Below are 26986 nucleotides of genomic sequence, written 5' to 3'. Positions count from 1 at the left end.
CCAGGCCCAATATCCTGTTAACATAACACCGTGTTCAACACCCAGTCAGTCAATCTTGAAACTTTATTTCAGGGGAGTTACCCCGTTAAAGTACCATGCTATAAAACGAAAGCAAATACATAAATAGCATACACCTGGTAAGAGTAATATAAATAATATGAATTCTAGAAATTACATAAAATATACTTAACCTAGACATGATTTATTTCTAATTTTAAGAACAACACATATACAATGCATTAAGTCCCAAGATCCAGATTTCGAATTGGGCATTATCAAATACATAAATGCTGGCCTACATTGATTACAATTTGCTGATCTGAGTACAGGTACTATAGTTGAACCTTGGATAAGTTAGTACTTAGGACAAATGAACAATACATATATCAGTTTCTCAACTTCAGATGTAAAATATTAAGACTATTAACAGCCCATCCTAATCAACATTTGTGTATTGTTGGACGGCGCTGCTTCTGCTCCACATATACTCCATACAGTTACCCTGCTGCGCACTGCGGTCTGACCAAATGGTGCACTTCCCCTTAGTGTCTGATGCTTGGATGATGCGATGAGGGATCCGGCGGACTGTTAACATATCATGATAGCAGCGAAGAACCTACCTTATGCTTTCAGTCTGCTTGCCCCCGAGTCCCGCAGCGGGATCCGCTCCTCCTCAGGAAACATTCTGCTATGCACTCGCTCTCATTGCAGACCCTGGGATCTTGGAGGGAGCCACCGTGGGTTACCTAGGCTAGGGCAAAGAGGGCTAAAGGTGGACGTTGTCCACCCCATCACTGCTGAGCTTGCTCCACCTCTCCCACACAAGTGTAGGTTCATCCCATTCAGACACTGGCAACAGCTTGGTGTAACAAGGCCATGACAATACAAGTGTTCCTTGTTGATTGCACCGCCATCCCCTGCCCATGGACGCCTTTCACAGGCAGATGCTGTGATGACCCTGACAACCAGGTCTATGGATCTGGGAACCTGCAGCCCCAATATGAATTCCACCATCCGGAACTCAGTGAAGTTAACGTCTTGGTATTGACAATGCTCTAAGTCTGTCCTACCCCAGCCACAGTTACCAGAGAGGGTGTGTGAAGGAAGCAGGCTCATTTGGCCACCAGTGGTCATGCATGTTACCCAAACGAACAATAGACATTTGCTACCTAATAAAAATACAAGAGCTTTGCTTTCCGGCTGCAAACATCTGAGCTGTGCACATCATTGAAAGTGACGCACATTGTGCCGCAAGCTAACACCACAACTGATGAAGTGCGGCCAACATAAGAGGGAATAACCACCAATGGCACAGCTGTAGCTTGAAGTACTCCATTGAGCACTGATTTTCCTCCAACCAACTGCTTGACACTGCAGATGGGCTTCAGTGTTTGCGCTGCATGGCACATTGATGCTTTATACTTGCGTTATCTCATCTTCTGCTGGATCCCTGGATCTGTCATGTAGCACTTCAGAAGCACTCACATGGGTACACAAGTCTGCACAGTGACTGACCAACAGCGGCACTGGGCACCATGCCTGACAATGGTAACCCGCATGCAAAATTGGATACCTATGACAACAAACTGTTAACCTACACACGTTTCAAGGTTTCTTCCTTCAGATGCGTAACCTCAGTGAATTTTCAGTGTGAACTTAAGAAACGCCTCCTTGATATGAGGCAAACAGTCCAAGCGGAGACAAGAACATGGATTCACTCATGGTTAAAGTCAAAGCTATGCAGCATAACACAGAGTAACTGTGTAGCAGGATGAGGAAGGGGGGGAGGAAACTGTGAGAGACGGGGGGTGTGGGGGGCTGTCTTCCTAAGCTTACTATTGAAGTTGTGGAATTGAAAAAGGAGCTTTCTTGGTGTGTAATTGGAGAACTAAGATCTAGAATCATAATCTAGGAGGAAAGACATCAACCACACAGGGTTTCATGGAACAATTCATGTATAAATATATTCCTACTATGCTCAGTAAAGCAGTTCTCTCGCCTTGTAGAAAGCGCACACTGCTCTCGGGCCCCTCGACCTGTACCCAGACAACTGCAGAGCCTGTTTGTTAACAACCCACAACAGCTGCCTTGTAGTTTGGCAACATGGCAGTTACAGAGTAGCATACATTCCTGCAAACAGCCTTATGCAACCCAAGGTCCCTGCAGCCAGGGACTGTCTTGAATCATGGGCAGCTTTGATCCAAATGATATAATTGTGTACTCGCAGGCCCTGGTGGCAGATTAATAAATAATCCGATAAATCCTAGTGAGCGACAGACAATCGTGATTCTATTATTAGCATGGAGGCCAGTATTCTACACTTCTCTTTTCTCCTTTATTTGAATAGCATCAAGAAAAAAGGAAATAATACACACAACTACTGCTCCCAGAATCCATACTCTGTGTCGCTCCCTGCTTCTGCCCACCAATCTGTGTCCATTCTAATCCTATAAGGTCTTCTTGGTGCTCTTCCTCTTCTTCTTTTCTGACTGAGATGTCTCCAAAAGTGAATTAGGCCACCTGTGATAAGAATGTCGAACACCAGGTCCTGCCTGAAAGATGCAACACCAATCCTTATTGCACCTCAGAAGAAAATCTGGCCTTCATGTTCCCCAGAATATACAGCAGAGAGAAAAGAAACAATAGTAAGCATCTGTAAGGGAACTGGGGATGATTCCTGTCCAATTTCTCTCTTCCTTGTCTATATACATTTCTTGAGAGGGTTGTCTACTCTCAGGTCTCTGTCCTCAAGCCAGTACATAATTCAGATCTCAAGGTTTCCTTCCCCAAGTTCCAAGTAACACAGTTCCAGATACAAAAGCACCTTGAGGCTCCGTCCTCAATCCAGTAAATACTTCAGATCTCAGGGTTCTCTTCCCCAAGACTCAATTTCAGTATCACCAAAAATATCCTTGACCTTTTAGGGTTCTTCGTCACATTTGCACCCTCTTGTATTGTTGGTTTTCATGCAATGTAGTTTTCACACTATTCAGTATTCAATATTTCTTTCTTTGGATCAAGTTTCCATTTTCATTGCTTTTAGCATATCATGGTTTCACTTGTATTCATTTTCATGTTAAAGTTCCAATACTTTTAAAGGTAATTTGTTTTTAGGATTCAGCATACGGTTGTTTTTTCACTTTTGAAGTTCAAAATATAGTTCATTCATTTCTGCCCTCGCGCTGTAACCGTTCTGCTTATTGGTTGAGTTTTCATTCAGTTCAGTATTCAATAAAGGTGAATTGCACTTATAACACACTTTTAATTCAACCTGTTGTTTAATAACGCTTCTGGTAGATATTTAATTCAGTTCAGTATTAAATAAAGGTGGGTTGCGCATTTAACACATTTTTAATTCAACCCGTTGTTAAATAACACTTCTGGTTGAGTTTTCATTACGTTTGCTGTTTAGTAAAGGTGGGTTGCACTTAAAACACACCATCTATTCAATCCGTGGTTTAATAACACTTCAGTTTTATTTAATTGTAGAGCCCAGCCCTCAGAGACTTTCGAAAATGTATTTCCGTCAACATTGACCACTCCGAACCAAAGTATTCCAGGTACTTCACTAGATAATAATGGTTCATACCAGAGACCTTCGAAAACCTGTTTCCTCAAACACTGACCACTCCAATACAAAGTATTCCGTTAGAAATTAAAAGAGTTGAAACGCTCGCGCACCTGTTTTTTTTACTTGATAGAAACTCACAGGTCGCGTTCCCAGCCTTCAGCAGCCTAGATCGTATGGCCTTCTGCGTGTGAGTTCAGGGGTCTAGCTCCTGCCCCTCAGGCCTTCTTGTGGTGACCACCCGACACAAGGGAACGAGCAACTTTACCTCAAGAAAAAGGAACAGCCTCTCCACTTGGCTCCCTTCACAATGTTTGGTCTGTTCCACGGAGCCCCAGGTCCTACGCCATGCTTCCACAGATCACCTCTCTCTGCAGATCTCAGCATCTCAGGATGGTCTCCAAATAAAGTTCCTTGCTGCTTGCATCAGACTTCCTGCTGCTTCTCCTGTCACCTCCTTTGCTGATGGGCTGGTCTCCTTTTATACACCTGCAGCTCCCTAACAGGCTGCAGGTGTGGATGGCAATCAGCCCTGCCTGACAACAATTAAAGGGGCATGACTGACCTTCAATGCTCCTAGCAGGCATCTTCCTCGTACCAGTACCAGAGTGGTAAAAGATTGTAGTCTTCATTGCTCCCAGATGCCTCTTTTTCATGCCAGTACTGTCAGGGTCTACATGTGAGGAAACAATGGGTGCAGACTTACAATAACCCATAAAGATCGGTGAAAGGTTGGGTTAGTCGTCAGTGGGAAAAGGGGAATTCCATGTCCCGCCTGCTGACCCCTTATTCTTTCTCACCCTCCTTCTGGGGTTTCAAGTCTTGTTATTTCCCCTGATGTTATTTTGACCAAATGGAATGGAATACCAAGAGCCCAAAAAGGCTTCTTGGACTAAGGGTTCATCACGAAATGGTAAGGGGAAATACTGTGTTTCACCTGAGGACACTACATTCCCATTCCCCAAGAATCCTCCACCCAGGCGAGCCTCCCTCGCTTCTCCGATCCCAGGGTCAGGATCCAAGAGTGATGGCCTTTTCCTGGCCAGCGGCACATAGGAACTGAGGGGAATAGATGTGAGAATGCCCTCAGGTATCTCAGAGCTGACATACACATTTTCTTTTCCATTTCTACTTTCTCCCTTTGTCCATGACACTGCTGTCTCCTGTCTATCTACTGTTAAAGCTTGGATGGCCTCTCACTTACTCCACCTCAATCCTACTAAGATTGAGATCCTTTACTTTCTTTCTACTTCCCCTTCTCCCTCTCCATTGCCCCCTGGTATCTACTTTCCTCCCTACTCTGCTGATCTTCTCCCCCTCTGCTCGGAATTCTGGGTGCATCTTTGAAACCTCTCTTTCCTTTTCTCTTCACATCTCTGCCACTGCTCGCTCCGCTCGCTATCATCTCTTTAATCTTCGGCGTGCCTCTTTTCAGGCTATGAGGCTCCTCATCTTTTCACTCTTCTTTTCCCCAAATTAGTTATTGTTCTGTACTTCTTCTTGGTCTTCCCTCCTCTCGTCTTGCCCTCTTGCATTCTGTCCTTAACTCCGCTAACTGCTTATTATTTCAGCTCTCCCACCTGCCCCCATGCCCCTCCTTCTCTTATCTTGGCTTCTATCATCTCGTTTGACCATTATCTTCTCTTCCATTGTTGTGCTTTGTCTTCAAATCTCACCTGGTCTTGCCCCTCTCAACCTCTGCTCCTCGGTCTCATTATATATCCCTACAGAGTCTCTCTACTTTCCGTCTCTTTCTTCTTTCTGTCCCTAAATCACTCTGCTTCCTGTCATTTCTGCTCATTCACGCTGCTTGCTCACAAACTGGAACATCCTAACCCTACATATCCTCTCCTCTCCTTCCTTCCAATTCTATTCGACGCAGCTCAAAACCCATTTGCTTCAGTCATTACCCCAAGCATAATTCTGTCACCCAGTTTTTTCCCATACATTGCTGTTATTTTTTCTGCTTTTAATCATTATTAAAGCCTTTTGGTGAAAGCGCCCTCTATAAATAAAATAAAATACAAACACAAAATAGTACTCACCAGTAATAGAATTGTGACTGTCTTTCGCTTACTAGGACTAAGGAATTCTAAGACATGGCGCACAGGCTCCTATTATGACAATTGAAAGCTGTGAGAATACAACAGCTGAAACATGCACAATAGGCTTGTAATACAAATTATAAAAAGTGGATTAGGCCAATCGGCTGCCGTGAGAATATCCTCCAAATGGGCTGCCGACCAAAAAGCATTAGATGCCAGAGCAACTCTAACTGAATGAGCCCCAAATAGCTCAGTATCCACTCCTGCCTCTCTCATGACTCCCTTCACCCATCTGGCCAAGGTAGGGAAATAAACCAGGGAAAGGGGTTTTTGAAAAGACAGAAATAGGGCCCCAAGGATTTCCTTAAGGCAGTCGTTGCCAACTTATACTGTTGAAGACAATGAACCACACACAAGTGATAGTTGTTAGCGTAAGCGGGGCAATCTATGCCCTTAGATGTTGTCTTTGTGCGATGATACAAATAAAACAACACACAAGAAGAAGTAAATACTCAACCTTTAAGCTTTGGAGCTTGAACATCAGCCACTCACTGGAATGCGACCAGATACGTAAGCATAACCGATTTCAGAGATGACTGAGCATTGGAAGGCTATGTTTAGAAATGAAAAGAACCAAATTGATGTCCAAAAGATTTGGGGTTGTTTTACCGTGACTGAAAAGTTTGCGACGGAATTGACCGAATGAGAAATGTACGTAATGTTAAATTGTTCGTACATTTCCCATTCGGTCATACAAGGTAAAACAACCCCAAATCCAAAGAAACACTAATCCCCTAGTACCCCCCACCCGCCCACCCCCCTACTTACCTTTCCTTCCATCTCGCTGGTCCCTGAAACACCAGTTCCCATTCACTTTGGTGATGGGAACTGATGCCATAGGGTGCTTTTCCTCTTTTTTTGGGTCAGCTGCAGGGATGTCCCCCGCAACGCCCCACTCACTATACTATACAGTTATACTATTGCAGGGAAACCCCCACACCCATTTTTCTTTTTATTTGGTTGGGTCAGCTGTGGGGGTGTCCTCCGCAACCACCGATCACTATACAGTAAAGTATAGTGAGTGTGGTGTTGTGAGGGATACCATGCAGCTGTTCCGACCCAAATAAAAAATAACCTACACCACCAAATAGGTACTTAAAAATGTCCTTCGAACATTTAGTCACTAGGACATTTAGAAATATCTATCTTGGGTAATTTGGTGATGTAGGTCATTTGGATTCGGTCATTTTGATCAAATATGTCCAAAAGGTGTGAATACCACAGAGTCAGAGGCGGTTGGACTGAAATATCTTCCAAGAGCCCACATGTTAACAGATGCTCCCCCACTAGGAACCCGTCCACCAAGTCATGGTAAATTGAGATCGCAAATTGATACAACTTCACCACTTGATAAGATGCAGAACCAGCCATTTGCTAAAGATGTTTTCCTCTGCTATCTCATAGACAAAACAGGGATACAAGTCCCTTGAGGACATAATAGGAGCCACAGGAAAAAAGCATATCCAGTACAGAAGATGAAAGAAAAGGGGAAGGCGAAGGGCTACAGGATGACCTTAAAGGGAAAGATTGGACAGCAGGGCAGAAGGACGGAGGCATAGGGCACAGAGTATAGGTTGTGGGAGCAGAAGCTTTGATGTCTTAGGAACATAAACCATATCTACTTTTGTGATGGTGGCTTCTGGCAGTCTACAATTATAAAAGGTCACAACCTTTGGGTCTCTTTTTATTGGCAGCTACCATTAAACAATTTACAATTTTACTGGCCAAAACCTTTGGATCTCATTGTAGGCACTTTTATGTATTCTCTGTTTGTGAATAAGTTTCATCCCAAACAGACTATTAAGTTCATCCCCAGCAAAGCCTTTGTTCTCTGAGGGGAAGTATTGTTACCTTCTATGACAACAGTGCTCACCCCTCAGGACTAGGGAAGGAACCCGTGCGTTAAAGCTTAGACTCTGTCGGCAAGAAGGAAGACACATTGGAGTAGTAATGGCTAGAGACTCTTTGGCGTGGACAGATAGGGGGAGTTAAAGTTGCCCAGGAAAGTATTTTCAGTCCAGAGAAGGGCCCCACCATCTTGAGATAACCCAGGCTCCCACACTTCCTGTACCTGGTTCCCACTTTCTGCAGGCAAAACACTCTGGGACTGGCAACACCACGGAAAGACTCTGATCACAGCAGCCAGGATTGTGGACCCTTAGAGAAGGCTTTAAATGGATCAATTTGCTGTCACAGACTGACTGTGTAAGGGAGTGAGACAATGCTTTTAATTCAAAAGCGGAGTGGGGACTGTACTGAAGTATAGCAAACTTATCTAGATAAATGAATAAACTTTCAGTGTTGGAAAGGATCTACTCTCAGACAAAAAGAAAAACACAAAATTGTACAGGCAAAAGATTTTGGGCCTCATTAGGACCCTGGTGGAATGGGTTTAACGGCGCCGGTAAAGGTGCCGGAGCCGTTAAACCCATTCCGCCCTATTACGAGGTCCCCTTGCGCGACCCGGTTCTGGACGTCTGGTCAGACCATACGTCCTTTGCGGGTCCCTCGAGGGGACCAGGGAGCTAACAACGGCCCGTTATTAACGGCCCGTTGTTAGCTCCGTCCCCATTCCCATTGAGCCCTATGGGGGCTCAAATGGGAATGGGGATGGGTACATTGAATGAGGAATTACCGGGTCCTCCAAGGTTGGAATGGCCTGGTAATTCCTCATTCAAGGAACCCGGGCCCAGACCCGAGTTTGCAGGCAGCCATGCCCTTATTAAGGCCATGGCTATCTCCAAACTCGTAATGAGGCCCTTTGACTAGAACGCAACTGCACACTATTGGAAAAGAAACCAACGGAACAAAATATTAAGTTCAGTAAATTACAGAAGGTAATGATACAAACAACTTATACACACATAATTCACATGTAATTTAATGCAGGGTCTTGTCACTCAGAAAAGTAACTCAGAATGCATAAAGTTGCATATGATTTCTAAAGAAATGCTCTTACAGAGCAAAAATACATATACCCATTTGAATAGCAACTTAAAACACATACAGCAATTCAAGACACTGTAAAGAGTTTGATAAAACAGAGACATTATTACTATATGAGGGTCAGTTACACACTACCTTACACATTTTAGGACAATGGTCCTGCCACTCAGTGGTTGTAGGTCAAAGGATCGACAACCAAAGGGTCGAATGGTCAAAGGATCGACACCGAAGGACCGAAAACCAAAGGATCGAATTTCTTTTTATTTTAATTTAATTTGTTTTGTTTTTTTGGGGGGTCCCCCCAACCCTCGTTTTTGTGGTAAAAACCACTTTTTTCACTAAATGAAAACCCCTAAAAATAAATATAATTAAAAAGAAAATTCGATCCTTTGGTTTTCGATCCTTTGGTGTCAATCCTTTGACCATTCGACCCTTTGTATTCGATCCTTTGACCGGACACCCCACTCAATTTCTCTGCCAACCTCCAGTTTTCGCGCCATCCAAGCTTCTACTTAAGGACTCTAGGCCAGCTCCAGGCAGACAGCATTAAGTAGGCCACTGGTCACGTGACCAGCCTTGCCACTCAGTTGCTCCACCCACAACCTATTTAATCAGTCCTTCTTAGGCGTCCTCATCGCTGGCATCCTCAGCAAAGGATGGGCGAAGACAAGGACCTCACCTGTTTGTGCCTGTTAGGGCCTGATAGGGCCAAGGACCTGGCCCACTAAGCAGTATTTCACCTACAAATTAATAGCTACTATTGCTACTCACCAAAAGACATCCCAATGTGTCTCATCACTCTACAGTAAATCCCCACTCTCACTAGGGTTTGACTGGCCAAGTGCCTAGGCAGCCCTGGCAAGCTACTCTAGCGAACCTCATCAATATTGCCTTTTCCCCATCCAACACCCACGAACCACACTCACACGCCCTCTCATGTTGATTAATGCTCGCTCAGCAGTTGCTCATGCTGCAGATTGTTACCTCATCTCGTACAACAACCTTGATGTCCTGTTCATCACTGAAACATGGTTTACCCCATCCGCCCTGACTATCCCCCCACATGTTTTCGACGTCCTCCTACCGCAAGTTACTGCATCCAACATGCGGAATAGCCAGAAAGGGCAGGAGGCAGAGTGGCAATCATCCATAGGAGTGATTGACCATGCTCCATCATCCCCTCTCCCAGAACAAGCTCATTTGAATCACTCACCTGTTGGCTATCGGACAGGGAATCCATCACCTTCCACTGCATCTATAAACCACCTCACAAGAGTGACTCTTTCATTGCAGACATATCTAACTTCATCTCCTCTGCTAAATTAGCACATTCTAGTAATGTCTTTTTAATGGTGATTTTAACATCCCTGAGTCGCAGGCTGACAACTACGCTCGAAGCATGCTTTTTGCACTGACCACTTCCATGGACCTTAAGCAAATTGTACTCTCCCCCACGCACAACAAAGGCAACACCCTAGATGTAGTCTTCACATAATCCCGCTGCATCACCTGTGTAGTCCCTATCCCACTTGACTGGTCTGACCATGCTGCCATCCCATTATCAGTCACCCACTCAACTACAGCTCACAAAGTTCAGGCTAAACACCGCCCCACTCTAACGTCACTCATTCAAAATCTTCTGGTCAATGAGCTGGAAGCAAACCTTGCAGACTTCCTGACCACAGGGAATGCCTCTGGCCTCATGAAATTAATCAGCAACTGTTCTATAAAACTGGTGGACACTCATGCTCCCCTAAAATCCAGCCGGCCAAAGAGCAAACCATCTGCCCCATGGTACACCAGTCTATTGCACTTGGTAGACTTAAGGGTAGCCTGTCCATAGTGCCTAGCAAAGTCTACAAAGGTAGCTGGCTTTTTCTTCCTCACAGAAGATCTAAATGACACAGCAATATCAAAGATAAGCTCCATCAGAGCTTAAGGTATGTATAAACGCACCACTTCGGTGGACACCTGATGCAGGCACGACTATCCATCCACGGGCTCTATAATACATTTATTTTATTGGTTATTTATAGCGTGCTTATACAGAAAATGGTGTTTCAAGGTGCCACAAGACAAAAGGGGGGGGATAGGGGTGACAAATAACAAAACCGGTCCTACTAGGCTTTGTGAAATTCGGATCATGCAACTGCAGTAACAAGAAGTGCAGGGGAGTGGGGCCCAATGCTAAGTGCGAGGACGTGGCTGGACCGGGCTCCATAGGGGTGCAGCCGTGCAAGGCTAGTACAGGGTGAGGGAGTCCAGTACGGCAAGTGCAGGGATGGGGGAGGTCAGGGGAGACCGTGAAGTTGGGGCCGACAGGGGAAGAAGGGCCTGGTGTCCTATATGAATCAGAGGGAACCAGGCAGCCAGTCAAAATCAAAGTGTGGCAGAGGGGGAAGATAGCAGGGGAGGGGGAGAGGGAAGGAAGAAGAGAGCATTATGGTCTTGAGAAGCTTCTGGAACTCAAGAAGATCTGGCTCAAGTCTTAGAGGGGTAGGGAGACCATTCCAGAGGGAAGCTCCTGTGAAAGAGAGAGATCTACCTCCCACTCTTTGCTTGGAAAAGCATCTGATCTGCAGGGAGTTGGAGCTAGAAGACTCAAGGGAGCTAGAACGGAGGTATTTAGGGAGAAAGAGTTGGATTTAGCGGGATCCCAGGCCCCAGAAAGCCTTGTGGATGATGCAGAGTGTCTTGAACTTAATCCTCGCAACAACTGGGAGCCAGTGGAGAGATTTCAGGGCTGGAGAGATGTGATCACTGGGCTTGAGACCAAGGATAAGTCTTGCAATCCTATTCTGAAATAGTTGAAGGGGGCAAATGGAGGAATTAGGCAGATTGAGGAAGAGACTGTTGCAGTAGTCCAGCCTAGAGCGGGCCAGAGCTCTGGAGACATTGAGTTTCTGGGGGAAGGTGAGGAAAGGGAGAATGCTTCTGTGGAAGTGCAGCTGTGGCAAATTCGTTCTAGCTGGTCTAACCATGTTACACTGAAACACCAGACTTGCCTCAACACCTCTGCCATTAGAAGGCAACGATAACCTAGGACAGATTTCAGTCTAGCTGGGTAGATATTGAGTCTCCAGCACTAGCATTCTATCGTTACCTCTCTGAACATGCGCTCACATACTGGCCTCTTCGGTCGCTTACTGGAGCATAGCCAGCCCTCCTAAATCCTAATCTTGGCCAAATGCATACACGCATCTTAAGCCTCCTCTTAGAATGTTCCCATACCTGGACGTCCGTCCCTTTGAGGCCATACAAATTGGAAAAGGCACTATATAATTTACTACTAGAATCCAATACAATACACCCCCGAGCTATCCTCCAACAAAGCTCAATCAGAGCCCTAGAGAAACAGTGGTGCAAACACCATCATTCGAGAGACCTCACAATCCTGAAATCTCTCTAGGCAAACCATAGGATTCTGATTACAGAGGCCAAAGCTGCTTACTACTCAACCATCTTCGCGGCAGCCTCCAACAAGAGTAGTAAAGCATTGTAACAAACCCTCACCTAACCCCAAGGTACCAGCAACTCAAGGAAAATGTGAGGGAATCAACACACTTTTTATTGAAAAAATAGACAAAATTGGATAGACCATCAAATCAACCTCTCACAGCATTAGCATCCCCTGCTCCCTAGCACACACATTGCCCCTCTAGACTGAATTCTCTCCTCTCTTTCCCCCAGATCTCCTAGAAATTATTCCCTCTGTCAAACTTACTTCTTACTCTGACAATATAATTCCGGAACACTCACAGGTCATAGTAGGTTTGTCTCCCCTCCCTATTATTCTTCTGATTTGTTTGTACTATTAATTGAATTATTTATCTTTGTTGTAATTCATTGTCTACCTTCCCTTGTCTCCACCCTGTTGCCCTGTGGATGCTTTGAAACAGTTTTTGCTAATTGCATAAGCGCCCAACAAGTGACCAATAAATAAATAAATACATTAATGAATTAATTAAACAACTAACAGGCCTGGCACTCAATGTGCTCCTAATCATCATTAATGCCTCCCTCGCACAAGGATCATTCCCGGACACCCTCAAAACTTGTCTCATACAACCTCTTTTGAAAAAAACAACCTAGATCCAGATGACCTAGACAACTACCGGCCCATTAAGAACCTCCCGTTTAACAACTCCACCTCCTAAATGACTTTCAGTCAGGGTTCCGCCCCAAGAGTAGCATCCAGACAGGTGGTGGATGATGCCCTCCAAATCATAGATAAGGGAGACTCATGCCTCCTCGTCTTCCTTGACCTCTCAGGCGCATTCGACACCGTCGGCCATCACATCCTTCTCTCCATCCTTACTGACAGGGTGGGATTCTCTGGCACTGTCCTGAATTGGTTTGCCTTCTACCTTTAAGACAGACGTCCAGGCTGTTCAAATTAACTTGTTGCATTCTAATGGACTGCAGGTCTCCTGCTGAGTCCACCAAGGGTCCATCCTCTCATCAATCCTTTTTAATCTTTAGATGGATCCTTTGGGCACTCTCCTCAAAGATCCCAATATAGCCATCCACCAATATGCAAACAATACTCAGTTGTACATGAGAGTAAATAACAGGCAGAACATAATTCATCTCAGCAATTACCTAGTCATCATCCAGTCCTGAATGTGAAATGTAAGTGTTATGGATTTAGGTTTGATGCAGTATGTATTATATGTACACCTATATATTGTTATTAGCAATGGGGGTATCCATTTTAGCTCTCCTGCTGAGGTCTTGGCTACTACATTGACCTTTGCTACAAAACATCCTCCATTTGATCTTTACAAGAACCTATCAAAGCTCATGGAATGTTGAGGAAGTGGCAGTTGAAGGCAGTTGCAGATGGATTGGGGAGAGAGCAGCTGTGACAGCCTGTCCTGTAGTGAAGCTCTCCACAGGCTATATACATATCTTAATTTTTATATATACTCTCTGAGAGAAAACAAAACCCATGATTTTTAATATAGGTTGCTTTAAATCTGTTTTCTGCCATCAGCATAGCCCTCCTCGTTATATCAGCACTCACCAGTTCCTGAGAAGATTGATGTTTGTGTGTGGCACTCCTGCCTCATATCCTCATTTCAATCAGACTTCAGTTGTGAAGAGGTAACGGTTATTTTTTTTACATTTGTAAATGTGCAAGGTGTTCCAATCTCTGACAGTCTGACTGGACTTCCTGGTGAGAAAAGCACCATTTGATTTGCCTTTAAGTCATGTGAATAGACAGAGAAAGGCTGGTCTCAGAGGACGCTCTCTCTCTCTCTCTCTCTCTCTCTCTCTCTCTCCCCCCTTCTCTTTCTCTCTCTTTCTCTCTCCGGCTCGGGGTGGGGGATAAGAAACATAAACAGAGAAGCTGCAGCCAAGTTATTTATGAAAGGAGTACAGACTTCAGTACAAAACATGTTTATGCAAGGTATGAACCTTTCTTGGGGATTCCTATAAATGAAAGGCTGCCTGAGAATTTTGATTATGCTTGCGGAAGTTGAGGAATATTTTTGTTTGCAAGGCAACTGTACCTCTATCCCCAGCCCTGTGATGTAAATTGGGTTTGAATTGTGTTTGTCTTTTGAACCCACACACAACCCATCAGTGTCAGCTGTATAAACTACATTAACAGTGTTCATAATTTTATGGGCTGCCTGCACTGTCGCCCATATTTTTTTTAATTTTTGGTTCCTGACTCCCTTCTGCCATCAGGGAGTATATGATATGGTGACTGATGTCTGAACTATGCGCGCTGGAACTGCATTTCCATTTTTTAAAACAACCTACACTACAAAGCAACACATTGCTCTGCTGATTCCTGAATCTTAAAGAGACTGGTATTTAAATGCTGAATGTTTCTTAAAATCTAGAGTCTGGTCGCACAAGTGCCAAGAATCCCATCTGAGATCACTGAGTCTGCACTTCACCCAGGATAGTGGGCAGTGAACTAGTTCATCTTTCACTTTCAGCAACTAACGGTAAACATATGATTTCCTACATGGAACTGTCTATATCATATGAACTGGGGCATTATTACTTGTTGTTTTGTCTACTTGGACTTTTTACATCATTTTATTAAATAGGCCCAGTTTTGTTCCGTTACTGATAATTCAGATGTGAATATATTTTAGTCAGATTGATATTTCCATGATCCAAATTTGTGTTTCTCAGAGTATTATCCCTCTAAGGAGGGGACAAGTTATTCTATAAAAGCACCACTGTTATACCTGTGTTTGCGCAATTTATTCAGATTCATCCATGTGCAATAGTGTGAATGCTGCATATTACCATTAATGAGGAGGGGTGATTATTTTTATTGATTGGGTTTTTCCAGACAGTGGGGGTCATCACGAGTATGGAGGTAGCCATGGAGCAATTAGCTCCATGGCTGCCTCCCATACCGTGACCATGTCAGGTGTGGTGCAATGGGGATTTACTAGTATAGTCCGACCATGGAGGGACCGGTAAGTCCCTATTGCACCAACCATTCCCCATTCCCATTGAGCCCCCATAGGACTCAATGGGGAAGGCGCTATTTATGGGCCTGCTAATGGCAGGCCCGTAATTAGCGGCCTGGTCCCCTAACAGGACCCATAAGGGACGCGTGGTCTGACCACACGTCCCTTGCGGTTCCCGATAGGGGACCTCGGAATCGGGCAGTAGGTGATTACCGGCACGGGTCTCCTTACCAGTGCCCGTTATCCCCTAGCGCACGACTCGTAATGACCCCCAGTGTCAGTCTGGAGGTTTGGTACTGCTCTCAGAGTTTATTACAATAATTCATGCAATTAGTCCTGGTACCTTCGCTCCCATATGTGAGAGTTAAAGGACACACGCACCCTTTGGAACTCGACCCCGGCTTGGAATTCCCCAATTTTGCAAATCTCTCAAAACTCTTTCAACAACACCTGACCAAGGACTAATTCCAATGGATGTACATACTGACACACAGACCTCACAGTATTGCGCTACTTTTAAAAGATTGCAGCCCAAATGCTGGCTACCCACACTATGTACAGTGCTTTGCTGCTCTCTAGCTAGGTCTGTGGTTTAAACAATACAAAATAAACAAATAAAATAAAGAATAATGTGGGGGAATACTTTGTTGATAAGGCCTACCTTATGCCTGAACATTACTGGAGGTAGCAGCCCATGTAAATGCTCAATGTCAACCTTCATGGCTCGGAAGGCCAGGACAAGTTTTCCTGCTTCCCCTGGAGACCCTGGATGCAATCCCCCAGGAACCTAGAAGTAATGGAACAGCTCTGGCCTCTCTTGCTTACCTCAATACACTTTCCAGCCGACTCAACCACTTTTGAGTTATTTTCAAGATGTTGCAAGCCACCAGAGGTGCTTTTGACACTCACTCCTTTTTGATCTGATTACAGTCACTGACTCGACATAACCTGCCAGCACTCTATATATTTTTGAGCTAATCGGTACTGAAGAACCACATCACATCTGTGAACCTTGTCGAACCGATTCAACTACTTTGAGACGTTGTCTCGAATATGACCTGCCTGTTCTTCACCCAATTCAAACTGATCATCATTGCAGAACCGCATCACATTGCTAGACCATGATGATGAACTGGATCCATTGGAAACATATGGCTTGACCATCTTGATGCAGACTCAACCCATTGTAAAGCACCTTGAAGCCTGTCTCAATGTTGTTGCGCCTCAAGAACAAATCTACAATGTATTTGTAGTGGTTCTTCCCCCTGGCCTGCCATAAAGGGCCATCATGACATATAAGACCCCCCTCTTACCTTTTTGAAGACATCTTCATTGAACTTGAACATGGCTGCTGAAAATATTGACTGTCCTCCCCCTGTCTTTAGCCCCAGAGTGCCTCTTTCATTTTAAATCTGCATTTTCTGTTACAGGGGTTTTCGCTTACAGGGGTGGGTTTTTAGAATTTTTATTAGTTGTGTATATTTTTATTTTAAAGTCTCCTATTGTTTAAAGAACGTTGGTTGGACATTCTTGTACTTTGGTACCCCAATACTATTGTTGTTTGGATGCGCCCTTGCTAGATTAGCTCCCACATGAAGAATATAGCCTGCTCTTGGCCCACAATACCATAAGAGGCGAAGGAGGCATACCTGTCGGGCTATGCCTGTTTCACCTTTATGATTGGAATCACTACTAGTTTAGTAGTACTGTGGGGCTGAGTAGGAGTATTTATTCCTGTACTCCTGCAAAGGAGTAGTCACTTTCTCCCAACTGCTGCGCAATGTTGCTGGATAGGATAGATTCTCTGCTGCAAACTTTTTAAACTGCCATTACAGGGGGATTGGCGGAGATACTGGTTAAACTTGAGGATGTATTTGCTGAAGGGAAGTTTCCCTCCCAAACCCAACACATCGACATAGGCGGCCTTCCTTGTTGTAGACTCTTCGGTACACGCAGTTACGCAGAGGCTCATGACCCTATTTTCCCACCTTTCCTTTGGAGCGCCTTCTCCCAACCCTCTTGAGAACCCTAATACTGAGAGACACACTAGACCGCTCTCTGACCTGTTTAGGCTGGCTGTTTAGTTTAGTTTATTATTTATATTGTGCACCCCACCCTGAGGTATCTGGGCGCATTACAAGAATATGCATGTTCATTGTTACAGAGAAGATAGTACACACAACAGTTGCAGATAGGGGAAAGTAGCAGGAATAGATGGTATACACAATAATTACATGTGGAAGAGTGTAGCAAGAATACAGTTGCACACTTAAGCAGTAGGTGAAGTATATACATACATGGGCACGGTGATAGGCATGGAAAACACAGTAGTTGCAAATGGGGTTATGTGGCATGAATAGGTAGTATTCAGAGTGATTATATACAGAGCGGTGTGTCAGGGGTACAGTTGCACATTTAAGCAATAAGCAAGTTATATACATACCGGGGCAAGATGTAGCAAGATGTGGGTACATATAGGTGTGAGAGGGAGGTCAAAACAGGTGTGCTGGCAATCAGAACTGGGGACCAATATCTCGGAGCGGCTTGGACACACATGCTCGCACAAATCAAGTCAGTTGCACTAAACTAACGGCATAAAGCGTTATAATATCAATCCCTCATGCAATTCTACTATGCTCCGAGCAAAATTGAAAGACTTGCCCCCAAAACTACCAATAACTGTCTGAGGTGTGGCTTGGGGGTTGCTGGAGTTCTTCATGTTGCCCTGGTTGCCCCCATTGTAAGCTTTTTGGATGGTGCCTGGGGAGAGGTATCGATGATGTCTGGCAGGTCTGATGGCCAAGTAATTGATTGCTAGGAAAAGGATCCAAGAGATCCCAAACTGAAAAAACTACTGAAGTGGTGAAATTAATGTGAAGCCTTGTTGTGGGAGTCAGGCTATCCATCCTCAAGAGAGAAAAACTACTGATCTTGCTTTTGAAATTACTGGAACAGCCAAAATGATACAACCTTGAACTGGGCATCCCATAAAAGTCCTGTTGTCTTTATATGCGGAAGGCTGCGGCCATTCTATTCCCTGGAAATATTCAACTATGTGCCATTGTACACTGCAGCATATCTACCTTTATGTAAAGCATCGAGCCTTAACAAGGTCATAAAGATATAATCTAGGCGTGCATTAAGTAAGTCAATACAAAGAGATTGCAGAGGAAGGAGCCATGTCTTTCTCTGCAAAGTAAGTATACAAATAATGGTGAAAACCAGATGTTTTTCAACATAGAAATCCTCTGCTCCTGTTAAAAAACAGAAAACACATACAATTGATGCCACAGACTCAACATATGAAAGAAATAAAGACATTGGAGATTTTTTTGTTTTCAGTGAGTTTTTAAATGGAACTGTGAAAATTGAAAGGTTATTTCTAGATACTAAAATGGGTTTATGTTCCCATTGTGAACTTGCAGTGATGTGCTTGGAGATGTACATTACACCTTTTATTGGATTTACAATGCATAGCAATGCCTCTGCCTCACTGGGGGATGCACATGCTATGTATTAGGGGCTAAGAGAGTGTTCAAATGCATATCCAACTGATTGGGATGATCCTTTTTAAGCAACATTTAAGGCGATCCTTACATTTGGGAACATATCCATACATTGATCAATGTGGCAAGGTTTAAATATTAAGAGAAATATCCCTACATGATGCAATGTTGCAAGGATTAAATATGAAGAGAAAAATATTTCTACTTTTGTACAGTTGGCATTTCTGCATGTTTTCATATAATACCAATGGGAGCTGTATGTTTGTTATTTTGCCTGAACATGCCACAAATAACAGCACATACAACAATTTTGTAATGATTTTTGTAGAGCACGTGTTCTTACTTCAATGTCTAAGTGCACATATGCTAGTAGTCCGTGGTTGGGACCAAATGCAAACTTTCTTCTTTCTACCTGCAATCCAATGCTGCATCATACCCAGATGTCACATGTAACCCAGGTCTTGTAGGTATCTTGGACACTGGGGTGGTTGCAGTTGCGCTTTCTATTCCTGATACAGTGCTGTGGGGAAACTGGCTAAGCTACAGCCTCAGACCGGATGGGTTTTGTTCCAAAACTGTGATCAGAGCGGTGGTGCACTAATACTTTGGTACTGATGGCTACCAGTACCACATCAAGAGTACCTACAGGCTCCTTGACCCAACCATTCATATAAGAGATCCACCTTAAGATGGTGAATATCGATTCAGACACATACCCAGTTGCTTCATCTGAGGAGTATAGCAACGAGGTCTTAGCAAAGTGCTTCCGTTCAATGCCAAATTAAACCATGATATGGATGGAGTTAAACCAGAGAAAACATGGCTCGAGATTAAATAATGGCAACTATTTTAGCATCAGTGGCAGGGAATGCGGGCATTGCGAAATAAAGGGAAATGCTGAGGGTTGCAGCTGGGATATGGAAGAAGTGGCATCTTGCCCAATTCGTATTAAAAATAAGAAGTTGCAAATGAAATACAATGGGATATTAGATGAGACCATGAGCCTTGCGGTACAACCTTAAGCAAAGTCATATGTGGTAGCTGCTGTCCTCCTTAAGGGGAAGAGCCCAACCAACCCACTATTGCTTCCTTGGGCATGGTCAATAAGCAGATGGACACCATTGGTAGAAGGATTTGCCAACACTCCTCTATCCACTTATTACAGACTAACACTGACACCATCCTGGTGGTTTGTAAAAAGCATATTTGAAAGGGTTGTTCAGCCTTTAGAACAGCCCTACCCCCAGACAGGCAGACAGGGTTTGTGCCCACAATATTAAAGGGCAAACAAATGACATTCTAGCGTGTGCCGTTAGCCATGTTGACACAGCCGCCATACAAAAAGCTGCAGTTATCCGTGGACAAATGCAAACCCTCCAACCTTTTACAATATAATTCACGTGTTAAAGCGCCACACAATCCCTTCCAAGACAAAATCTACTTAAAGGATATGAATTCTAGACAAAGGAAAGTTCATTTATTAAATTTCATTTTTATTTTGTTCATAAGCTAATTATCATCATCATGAAAATACATCTACAAAATATTAAATAAGTCACATTGGCCCTCATTACAACACCAGCGGTAACCAATGACGCTATTAGCACCATGGTTGCTGCTGGTATTGTAACAAGTCCGCCATGGTGCAATGGGGAATTACCACCCCATTCCAAGGTTGGTGGGGCGGTAATTCCCCATTGCACCATTGGCCCTTCCCCATTCCCATTTTTGCCCCATAGGGCTCAATGGGAATGGGGAAGGCGGTAATTACGGTACCGCAAATTGCGGTACCGTAATTACCTTCAAGGTCCCTTTGCGGGTCCCTACTTTAACGGCTGGTCCAGACCAGCCGTTAAGATCGGGAGCCGCTACAATAACCGGTTGTTGTTACAGGCAAAGCATCATTGCAGGTGCATCGATCAGGCCAATAGAACGGCCTAAAACTCTGACGTTAGGTGTGCATCACCAATGTATATACGACTAGAAAATCAGGTACGATCATTTGTACCGCATAATATTAAACAAATGTCATATGCCCTATGTGGGTGGGGAGAGAGGGGGAATAGCCTGTTCACAATGTCATAAAGATGACCTTCATTGATTGAGTATCACTAAAGCAATGGTGCTATATACAGTAAAAGTACTAAATGCCATACACTCAACTTAATATATGGGAGAAGTCATTCTGACCTTCTCTTTGTCTACCCCACAGAATATGCCGGAATAATTGTTCTGATGGGTGCACAGATTGAGTCTTAACAAAAGAAGCAATTGGTCCTGAGGGAGATGATGTACGCAAGAGGAAATCATTGAAACCGGTTGACCAGACTTTCGGATGTCCCCTGACCAAGGGCGACACATAGTAGACTTGAGCAATTGGACATTTTAATCAACAACGTTGATATTCTAATCGTTTTTTATGTAAAAACCATGATCTCTCAAAAAACCAATCATTGTGTGTACTCCAAAGAAGAGAAGTAATGTGTGGGAGTAGAACAACATGCTGAGAGTGTTATTTATATTCTTAAAGTGTTTTATTACATTACACTTGGGACAATTAGACACACTTCGCGGAGGGCAAATAAATTGTCCAATCTGTGACGCCTAGTCCCACGCAAACTGCCTGATTGAACAAAGTGTGCGGATTTGGGGCACAAATTCCAAAACTGCAATATTTAACTTTCTTTGCTTAAATTGGGGCTTAAAAATATATAATCATCTATCGATATCTTGCCTGAAAACTACCCCATTGATTGTAGGGATAGGGCGAGTTTCTCTTCATCTATCTCTTTTTAGATAGTCGGTGCTACAGCGCTCTCTAGGGACAGTAGCACCACAAAGGGAAAGAGTGTTTTCTTCTGATTAAGGAGAGTCTTAGGGCTATGCACTTTTGGCTTACTAATTGATGAGCTTGGGAGAAGCTTTCTTTCCGTTTTCTGCCCTTACAAGAAGATCATGTTGGAGACTGGATATTACATTACCTGGTATTACCACAGTGATTCTGACAAGGTTTACTGTATGCAGTTTACGACCGGCATGGACATCTCGGCAGCAACAGAACCTTTTGAGTTGGCTGCTCTAGGTTTTTCTGGCCTCAACTATCCACCACTGTACTATTGGCAGCACTGCGCCTTGTGTGTCACCGGGAAGACAATGGCTCCTGCAACAGCCTATCTCCATCACCTGCAGAGATCAGGGCCCATGAAGCTCGTCTGCATCAACATCTTCAGCTCGGAGATGTATTGGTGTGGTGTACATAACATCCTAGTGGTGACAGACTATTTTATCCGCTGTGTACAGGCATTTCCCACTAAGGACCAGTGCACCACCTCTATTGCCCACATGATGTGGGAAAGAACTTTGTGCACTACACAAAAATGTGGGAGCCTCTCGAATGAGAAAGAACGCAATCAAATAATCTGATTTTTAGATTGGGGTTGAACCCTAAATTACTATAGATAATCCAGTCGTGGACCCGTTGCTCCCTGCTCTTTGAGAGGCAAAGCTTCACCTCACTAATGATGCATAAAAAGGCATGAACATGTGCATGGAGTTGCTGTTTGGCCTCTTGCCCAAAGGAGAATTGCCTATCATTTGGGTACTAGAATGTCCTTGTGGGTGGAACCAGACAGATGTGCAAAGGGATATTTCTCCTCTGTGAAATGTACAGTGGTTGTAGACCATCCTGTGTGGTTATCATCCCATATAACAGACAATGAAGGTGTGCTCATTATCAGTTTAGGCGCTCCCACATTCTTGCAAACCTTGTGCACAACGTCTGACTGCCAAAATACATTAATATAATGGACTAGGTTTTGCGTCAACAGTAAAGCAGGTGCTGAGGCTGATTGGCATCGAGAAGACTTGTATGGCTCTGTACCACCCTAGGGAGATACCCAGCCAGAGATTCTCTTGCTCTGTCTCTGCAATGTTGTGCTGTGAACTCTGCAGATGGATAAGAAGACCAGGTGGAGTCAGCAATGTAGCTACCCTCACCCATGCTTACAACTGTATGAAGACATATGCCACCAGATTTGTGCCATATTACTTGATATTCAGAAAAGATGCCAGGCCGCTTGTACACCAGTTTTGGAGTGTCTACACTAGGAACAGGCAGCGAGAACTGTGTCAGCTATGTGAATCAGCTCCAATGGCAACTACAGCAAGGCTACTAGTTTTCAAAGGCTGCTGCAGACGCAACAGCAAAGAGCAACAAAAGGTGCTATGACGCCAACGTTTGGTTCCACACCCTTCACCTGGCAATCCTGCGTTTATCTGCAGCTTGGGAGAAAGGGAAGAAACAAGCAAACCAACAAGTAAGAGTGTCAACCATACATCATAGAGCATCCGCTAGGCGAGCTCCTAGTCTAACAATTGCATAAGAAGGAAGGACAGCCAAGGAACAAAGATCTTGCACCTCAACCACACACTCCCAGTCAGGAACGAGGTGGAGCTATCATGAGGAGAGCTATTGCAGCCTGAGATCAGACAGCAATGGCTCTGCACTAAAGGCCGGAAGGACACTGCGCTGGCACACTCCCCGGAAGCTTCTCAGGCTCCTGTAACATCTAAATCAACTGAAGGTCACCGGGAAGCAGATAATTTAGATACAGAAAGCAATCAGTTTGGCTTTGGAAGTGACCACTAGCATGACCTGTCATAAGTGTAAGTTCTCAAGCCCATGTGTCCAGACCCTGCTTCTGAAGAACATGAACCTGAGCCTATTGCTATTCCTTGTCCTGAGCTGTGATATAGGGATTCTGCTATATTGGAGGGCTCCCAGCTGGTTCAGAATGTGACACTTGTCTGCGCCCCCTGCTACTCTCCATCATTCCACCAGGGAGAGCAGACTAGTGATGAAGTTAACATACAGTTCTCCAGGAGTACAGTGTGAGGTTCCTGTTGTTCGTTCCTCTCAGTTTTCTGTCCCTTCAACACTTGAGCTGGTTCGAAGGAGTTCAGGGGTACTGTGGGAGGCATCAGAGATCCAGGGTGGTGAGTGTCCACAAAGACAAGATTCTGGTTAGATGTCTTTACCAGTCAGACCAAACCTATCCACGGTGGCAAGGATAGTTCAAAGGAGGAGGGAGGCATATGAGGAGAGTTCAATTAATTAAGCACATTTAGGTTAAAATGCTCTAATGGTGCGCTTAGGTTGTGTTGGTCTGCCTCTACATGAAATGTCTGTGTTGTGTGTGTACCATGCAAGGGACTTTTACAAATGTAAATAGAATTTTAGTTTATTTATACCCTGGCATGGAGCGGCTTTCGTACAGTTAAGCGGGACCCACATGGCTGGAGGATCCCCTTTTTGGCGCTCTGACTCAGACTGCCTGATCCCTGCTCTGCGGACTCTCTAATCGCTATAAAAGTTGATCCTGCGTTCACATTTCCAATGGGCACTGGAGGGGCCCTGTGCAAGTCAGAGCTGCAGGCCCAGGACACCTACAGGGCAGCACACCCTAGTCCGAAATACATTGGACATCTGTCTTGCTTCTCCTAGTGTTGTCTCTTGATTAAAGATCTGAATACTTTTAAAGAATCATTGGAATTGTTTATATATATATAAGTGGGCACACTCAAGCACTAGGTTGTGCGCCCGCTCCTGATAAAACCTTCAGCAGACCCTACGTGTCCATCTAACTACCACCCTATCTTAATCACCCCCTTCCTGGGGAAACTGCTGAAGAAGCTGGTCTTGCCCCAACTCAACTGGCACGCTGAACTTGTCGGTGGTCTCCACGACGACCAATTTGGATTCTGAGCATCCAGAGGCACATAAACTGCTCTTCTGAACACCCGTGAAGAACTGTTCGCATCCCTGGACTCCAGCTCCTCAGCTGTCGTCATCCTACTTGATCTCACCTCTGCTTCTGACACTGTCAACCCTTCTATCCTCATACAAAGGCTCAATGATACCCTTAGTATCTCAGAACGGTCACTGGAATGGCTGACTCTTGAATAACTGACTGCTCTTCTGAAGTCATCTTGGGCACCTTCTCCTCTCCTACCTCCTTCTCCACCTCTGGTGTCCCCCAGGGATCTATCCTCTCCTCTGGTTCTTTAACATCTACCTTGCTCAGCTGGCACTTCTCATCTCCTCCTTCTCCCCCAACTTCCAGTGTTATGAAGATGGCACTCAACTCTTTTTCAGAGTTCCTGCTGACTCACTCGCACCTTCCTTCATCCCTGACGCCCTATCTGCCATCCAGGCCTGGTGCACTTCCAATGATCTCTGCCTCAACGCCAGCAAAACTGAGATGCTTCCAGTTAGGACGCCTGCTCCCTCCTTCTTCCCTTCTCTCTGAATTCCCTCCTTGGGCTCTCCCCCTACTCCTTCTTCTGAAGCCAGAAAATGGGAGTAATTTTCCTCCCACACACTCAGGACAGCTAAGAAGTCCCACTTTCAACTCTTCCTTCTCAATGGAATTCTCCCTTTTCTCACTTTCCCCCGAGCCCTGGTTCTCTCTAGGCTTGACTTTTGCAACAGCCTCCTCCTCAATCTACCTTCTTTCACTCTGCGACCCCTTCAGCTAATCCAAAATAGAGCAGCAAGACCTATCCTTGGCCTTAAACACAGGGACCACATTTCTCCTGCCCTAAAAAGTCTCCACTGGCTTCCATTTGCTGCATGGATCAAATTCAAATCCCTTTACATCATCCACGAGACTGTCTAGGGCCGGGGACCACACTATCTGCAACTCTCTCTTACAAAATACTCTCCTTCTATACTTCTACGTTTCTCAGGCACCAACTCGCTGTGTATAAAGTGTTACACTAAACAAAGAGCAGGCGGTTGTTCACTTTCCTCAGATGGATCCCTCTTATGGAACAGCCTCCCCCTACCTCTGCATCTTGAGCAGGACCTTTTAAGTTCCAAAAGTACCTCGAGACTTTCCTCTTTTACTCCTCCTTCCCTTCTTCCCTCCTCTGCTATACTCACAGTTGCTGTGATTGGTGTCTTGGACCCTTATGCATCCTCAGGCACCTGACCATTCACCTCCAATCTCCCCAGCTTCTGTCTACCTCCTTCAGCACTTGCCTCAGCACACCCTCCGCACTGGAGACTCACACTTTTCCACCCAACGCAGCAGCTGTCTGCATAGCACTTACCACTCCTTGCACTTCATCTGTGGCTCACCCTCCAGCACGGACCTCCCAGCACCTAATCCACTGCCCTCTTCCTTGCTGCACTTGAACATTCTAAATACTCACAAAGCATAGTAGGTTCGGCCGTCCCTTCCCGCACTGTATTTTCTGTATGTTTTAGTTGTACTGCAATCCCATGTTCCCTCCCTGTTGCCCTGTAGGCGATTCGAAACAAAATGTATTTGCTGTATAAGCGCCTAACAAGCAAACAATTAATACATAAATAAAGAAAGAGGCAGTCTATAATGTGTCAAAGGGGTCAGTCTCTTCAAATACCACGGAGTGTCATCTGCATACAGCTCATGACTGACTGGCAAGGATGGAAGCAAGGTGTGTAATGTGCACATTGAAAAGGACTGGCAAGAGCGAAGATTTATGGGGCACTACAGATGCGACTTATGTTGGCAAGGACAAGAAGGAACCCAACATTACCTGTTGTGTACAATTAGAAAATAATTAAACCAGGGAAGTATATTCTCCCAAATTCCATAGGAGTTTTAGACATTGCAAGATAGTTTTGCATCCAGGGCATCGAAAGCCGTGGAAGGGTCAAGAACGATCAGAACACAATCCCAAACTTGGTCTCTGGCAAAAAGCAATTTTTCCCTAAATTTCATGAGGGTTGTTTCAATTCCACACCATGGTCGGAATCCATATTGGTAGTTATTTGCGAAGTTGTTATCTTTGAGGTAGATCAGTTTGTGTGGTAACTAAGGTCGCCAGTACTTGAACTAAGTGTATGCCCTGAATTCTGTGTGTCTCACTACAACCCTCAGCCCTCCTAGACTAAACCTGGCTGCTCAGCCATTGCTACCAAACCTTTGGGTAGTTCAGGCTAAAGCTAAACCCAAGGAGTGTATCCCTGTTCACTAAAGGAGGGCTTTCTAAAGTCGTGTCCCAGACTGGACATTACACACATAAAAATAACACTAGTGAACAGCTTAACGATGAGGGCCAGTCAAAAAGAAATTATGTGGGATCATTGGCGCAGACTCACATGACTACCCTTTAAAGCCCAAATGACACGAGGGGTCGAAACTCTTCGTGCAGGTTTATCTGATGATACGCCGAAGAGAGGTCAAATGTGGAAAACCATGCTGCCTGTCCTATGGTCGCCAAAAGTTCATTTATATTAGGCAAAGAATGCCAATCCATCTAGATACTCGCATTAAGCTCCCTGAGGTCGACACACATCCTAATGCCACCATCCTCTTTGCACAATAATACCACAGCGAAAACCACTCTGAGGACGCAATCGCCTCTATTATC

The 26986-nt window shown here is 44.6% G+C and overlaps 1 protein-coding gene across 1 annotated transcript in view; it reads right to left on the bottom strand.

Annotated features, from left to right (window-relative positions):
* CHRNA5 (cholinergic receptor nicotinic alpha 5 subunit) overlaps positions 1-26986 on the bottom strand; it is a 498396-nt gene that overhangs the window by 139092 nt on the left and 332318 nt on the right. The window lies entirely within an intron of this gene.

The sequence above is a fragment of the Ambystoma mexicanum genome, chromosome 11 (assembly GCF_040938575.1).
Source record: "Ambystoma mexicanum isolate Mex_15411 chromosome 11, UKY_AmexF1_1, whole genome shotgun sequence".
Classification (NCBI taxonomy): Eukaryota; Metazoa; Chordata; class Amphibia; order Caudata; family Ambystomatidae; genus Ambystoma; species Ambystoma mexicanum.
The sequence above is the reverse complement of the archived record's forward strand: the minus strand, read 5'-3'. Positions and strand labels throughout refer to the sequence as shown.